This window comes from Xenopus laevis, chromosome 9_10S (assembly GCF_017654675.1).
Source record: "Xenopus laevis strain J_2021 chromosome 9_10S, Xenopus_laevis_v10.1, whole genome shotgun sequence".
In the NCBI taxonomy this organism is placed as follows: Eukaryota; Metazoa; Chordata; class Amphibia; order Anura; family Pipidae; genus Xenopus; species Xenopus laevis.
Genome location: NC_054388.1, coordinates 4955057 through 4961056, shown reverse-complemented (window position 1 = coordinate 4961056; position 6000 = coordinate 4955057).

Genomic DNA, 6000 nt, shown 5'->3' with positions numbered 1-6000 from the left:
TTCAGTCATTTGGATCTTCTTGCTCTAAGTCTACTAGAAAATCATATAAACCCAATAGGCTGGTTTTGCTTCCAATAAGGATTATTTATATTTTAGTTGGGATCAAGTACAGTACAGGTATGGGACCTGTTATCCAGAATGCTCGGGACCTGGGGTTTTCCGGATCACAGATTTTTCCGTAATTTGGATCTTCATACCTTAAGGGGCCGTTGCATCAACGGTCGAATATCGAGGGTTCATTAACCCTCGATATTCGACTGGGGAATGAAAATCCTTCGACTTTGAATATCGAAGTCGAAGGATTTTGCGCAAAAAGTTTGATCGAATAATCCATCGATCGAACGATTAAATCCTTTGAATCTAATGATTCGAAGGATTTTAATCCAAGGATCGAAGGATTATCCTTCGACCAAAAAAACTTAGCCAAGCCTATGGGGACCTTCCCCATAGGCTAACATTGGGTTCGGTAGCTTTTAGGTGGCAAACTAGGGGGTCGAAGTTTTTTCTTAAAGAGACAGTACTTCGACTACCAAATGGTCGAATAGTCGAACGATTTTAAGTGCGAATCCTTCGATTCGAAGTCGAAGTAGCCCATTCGATGGTCGAAGTAGCCCAAAAAAAACTTCGAAATTCAAAGTTTTTTTTTACCTCGAATCCTTCACTTGAGCTTGGTGAATTGGCCCCTAAGTCTACTAGAAAATCATATAAACAGGCTGGTTTTGCTTCCAATAAGGATTAATTATATCTTAGTTGGGATCAAATACAAGCGACTGTTTTATTATTACAAAGAAAAAGTAAATTATTTTTAAAAATTTGGATTATTGATACTGTATATATGACAACCTCGCAGGTGTTCAGAGAAAGAATAAAGGACAAGTCCACGTTCCAGAATAAAACCACTCTGCCCATTCCCACAGAAAGCCACAGGTTCCTGCCAGTCTGAGCACATTTTTATTTATACAAACAGGACAAACAGGACATATTACAAAATACTCGGATGAAAATTCATACTCACAGCATGTGAGGGAGAGACACAAAGACACACACAAAAATAAGGGAATTTACAGCGGATCTACCTTTAAGGCTGTCCGCCCAGAGCCCCTCAACTCCGCACGTAATACTGCCGAACAACATGGTTTTTGTTTTATTATTCATTTAGAAAAAAATATATATATTTATTTACACCAACAAATTACGAGACAGTTGCACAAGTCCACTGCGTGTGAGGGTGAGAGGAGTTGGAGCCTTAAGACGTTGTTTGAAGGTGAATCTGCCTCAATCCAAGTCTGTTTTCCACCCGTTTCCTGACAGCTCAGTGTAAACAATTCCATTGGATTCTATGTGAAATACCGATCTGTAGGTTGATCAGTAGCATTGCCTTTCTCCAAAGCAACCCTAACTTCCCTTAAAGGGCTCGTTCACCTTTAAATTAACTCTGAGTATGGTGTAAGCGACAATTTGCCATGGGTTTTCATTTTTTATCATTTGTGGTCTTTTTAATTCAGAAGCTCTCCAGTTTCAGCAATCTAGTTGCTGGGGTCCGAATTGCCTTAGCAACCATGCATTGATTTGAATAACAGACTGGAATATGAATAGTAGAGGGCCTCGATCGAAAGACGAATAATACAAAGTAGCAATAACAAATTGAGGGTTATTTATCAAAATCCGAAACAATTTTCTGATGTCTTCCCCCGACCAAATCCACATGGGTTATTTCCCCTATTTATCAATACATTTTCCCGAATATTTCCTGTGCGGTGAAAAAATTCAAATCATACAAATTTTTCTGATTTTACAACCGAAAATTTGGATTTTTGCCTGAAAACCATGAAATCTTCGTATTATTGCACGAAACCCAGCGCAGATCAGGATATCTACAGGACCTCTCCCATTGATTTATATACAATCAATTTTCGCCAGCAACAGTCACTTCGCCCTTTACTAAATCTGCCCCTGAATCTGAAAATCCGGTATCTCAGACCTGTGGAGGTTGCATATAAGTCAGTGGTAGAAGTCCCAATGATTTTTTGATGTGCTCTGGGTTTTGTGCAATACCCGAAGTTTTCGGGTGAAAAAATTGTGAAAATCAGATGGAAAAATCAGAAAAAATCATGAAAATCTAATTTTTTCCCACAAAGCACATTTTCGGGAAAATGAGAAAATGTAATAATAAATAAGTGTAAAAAACCCAAGCGGAGTTTGTAGCAGAAACTATTGAGATAAATTCGGAGTTTGATAAATAACCCCCAGGTGTATCAGAAGGTTTCGCTGGGGGAGTTAATAAAGTGCAATATTTTAGGAAGGAGATAAAAAGCATCAATAAGGCTGTGAAATGCTACATATAAGCTTGTATAGCCGGCTGAGGGTGCACAAGCCTTCTGCTTGAGTGCCATTTATTTCCCAAAATAGATGTACATGATATTGCCATCTTTTTACTGCAGTTGGGGATATTTTAAGTCTGGCCATGGGAGGCGCATTTATCAAGGGTAGAATTCTTCTCCTTTAATAAAGTCTAATATGTAAAACACAGACAAATTTTACCGAAAACTCGAATCGAATTAGATTTAAATAAAAAAAAAAACTCAATTCGAGTTTCTCCGAAAAAAGAAAGGCTACAAACATCACCAAATTGATCCCTGGACCTCTACCATTGACTTATACAGTAATTTCGGCAGGTTTTAGGTGGCGAAAAGTCGAATTTGAGTTCTTAAAGACCCAGAGTATGATAAATCTCGAAATTCGAATTAAAACTTGAATCGAGTTTGGAGAATTCACAATTCGAGAGTTTTGACCAAAAATTTAATTTTCAATTTGGCCCTTAATAAACCTGCCCCTTAGTGTCATACCTTTAGAATAAGACTGTACTGATCAAGTGCAATAAATAAATGAACATTATATCACAGCGCTCACCTTTAAATTAACTTTATTCTGAGACCATTTGCAACTAGCGATGAGCGAAACTGACCCGTTTCGTTTCGCCAAAAAAACCGCCGCCGCCGAAATGTCGCGGACGGCCATTAAAAGTCTATAGGCGTCAAAAAAATTGTCGCATGACGAAATTGTTTTGATGCGCATTTTTTTTTTTGACACACAACGCCATACAAGTATATGGGCGTCATTTTTGCGACGAAACAAGACGAAAAAATTCACCCATCCCTATTTACAACTAGTTTTATTTTATTTTATCTGTAGTTTGAGTTATTTAGCGTTTTTTATTCAGCAGCTCTCCAGTTTGCAATTTCAGCCTCTGGTTGCTTGGGTCTAAATTCCCCTAGCAACCATGCATTGATTTGAATAAGAGACTGGAATATGAATAGGAGAGGCCTGAATAGAAAGAGGAGTAATAAAAAGTAACAATAACAATACATTTGTAGCCTTACAGAGCATTTGGTTTTTAGACGGGGTCATTCGAAAGCTGGAAAGAGTCAGAAGAAGAAGGCAAATAATTCAAAAACTATAAGAAAAAGAAGACCAACTGAAAAAGTTGTTTAGAATCGGCCTTTCTATAAAAGACTAACAGTTAACTTAAAGGTGAACTACTCCTTTACGGAAAGAGCTCCAGTATGAAAGGCTGTTTAGCAACATTCACAGATACTTCGGGGCACATTTACTATCGGTCGAATATCGAGGGTTAATTAACCCTCGATATTCGACCATCGAAGTAAAATCCTTCGAATATCGAAGTCGAAGGATTTACCGCATTTAGGAAAAATTGTTTGATCGAACGATTAAATCCTTCGAATCGAACAATTCGAAGGATTTTAATCCATCGATCAAACGATTTTCCTTTGATCAAAAAATGCTTAGAAAGCTTATGGGGAAGGTCTCCATAGGCTAACATTGATGCTCGGAAGGTTTAAGTTGGCGAAGTAGGTAGTTGAAGTTTTTTTAAAGAGACAGTACTTCGAATAGTGGAACGATTTTTAGTTCGAATCGTTTCGATTCTAAGTCATAGTCGAAGGTCGAAGTAGCCAATTCGATGGTCGAAGTAGCCAAAAAAAAGTCAAAATTCAAAGTTTTTTTCATTCGAATCCTTCACTCGAGCTTAGTAAATGTGCCCCTTCATGTTTGTTCACGCCTTTTGTAGCATGCATTGGACAGGGAGTTACAGTTGGACGCGGTCATTTTCAAATTTGCACCTGGCTATAATCCACAGTACCCAATCACTTATCTTAATTTAAAGGGTAACTGCACCAGTTAGTCTCCATCTTTTATGGGTAATTAACAGTGGATAAAGATGCACGCTGCAGACTGCACTGAAGGTGCTTTATTGATAGTGTCGGCATGGAGACCCTTGAACTAGACGATCAGTTGCACTCATTTCTATAGAGTGCATCTGTTTCTTTGCACAGCCATAAAGCATGCATCTGTATGAAATAGGGATGCACTCAATCTAGGATCCGGTTCGGCCTTTTGCAGCAGGATTTGCCTGGCTGAACCAAATCCTAATTCGCATATTCAAAGAAGAATTGCATAACTTGTGTCACAAAACAAAAGATGTTATTTCTTTTTTCCCTTCCTGTGCAAATTAGGATTCGGTTCCGTATTCAGCCGAATCCTTCACAAAGGATTCGGGGATTGGGCCGGATCCCAAATAGTGGATTGGGTGCATCTCTAATTTGAAACGTTAATTATCCACTTACAAGTAAAGGCTGAAGGTAAAGGCCGGGTAGAACCGGTGTCTGCGCATGTTACACAACTCCCGTTTCATACTGGAGTGGATTATACTTGAGCTCCAGGTTTGCAACCGATTCAAGCAATGCATTTATATTCTGTACGTATGGTACCGGAGATGGTGGTGTTACAGAGGAGGGAGAGTTCCGTGCTACAGCCATGGCACATACAGCCAAAAAATTCACTGGATACAATGTGACCATATACACAATATACACAAGTGTTTTTTTGTTACAATATAATGAATTGGTTTTATGCTGTATGCTGCCTGCTGCTTCTTGTGCTTTCTGCCTTGCAAAATGCTCCTGCTTTACCCACACAGACTGTATCCCACTCCCTAATCCTGCCATAAAGCACTGCCATAATCCTTAGATCAACATAAACCCGCTCAAAGGGCAACCTATTTACACAGTGGGAATTCCTTTGTACTAGGACTAGCTCATAGTCATTTTCTAAAGGAGCGTATACACCCCTTCTCAACATGAGTTCATGGAATAGGGCTTGTACTGAACATATGATTTTTGCCTAATGTTTTAAGTAGTTTTGTTATTTCTTAAAAATGAAAAATCTTAAAATGAAAGCAAAGTCACATTCTACTTCCTATCCAAGTTAATATATCAGCTTCTGCCTGTTAGGTTATAAGATAAGGATTAGCTCATTATATAGAGGTTTCTCGTTGGGCTGCTGGTTTGTATGACTTTGCTTTTTGGAATCAGGAAGTTGATTAGACATTTCTCATTGTGGTGGTGGTTTGTATGACTTTGCTCTTTGGGATCAGGAAGTTGAATAGAGGTTTCAACGGGCTGCTGGTTTGTATGACTTTGCTTTTTGGAATCAGGAAGTTGAATAAAGGTTTCTGATTGGGCTGGTGGTTTGTATGACTTTGCCCTTTGGGATCAGGAAGAAGTTGAATAGAAGTTTTTCATTGGCCTGTTGGTTTGTAAGACTTTGCTCTGTTGGGATCGGCAAGTTGAATAGAGGTTTCTCATTGGGCTGATGGTTTGTATACTTTGCTGTTTGGAATCAGGAAGTCGAATAAATGTTGCTCATTGGACTAGTGGTTTGTATGACGTTGCTCTTTGGAATCAGGAAGTTGATTAGACATTTCTCATTGTGGTGGTGGTGGTTTGTAAGACTTTGCTCTTTGGGATCATTAAGTTGAATAGAGGTTTCTCATTGGGCTGATGGTTTGTATGACTTTGCTTTTTGGAATCAGGAAGTTGAATAAAGGTTTCTGATTGGGCTGGTGGTTTGTATGACTTTGCTCTTTGGGATCAGGAAGAAGTTGAACAGAAGTTTCTCATTGGGCTGTTGGTTTGTAAGACT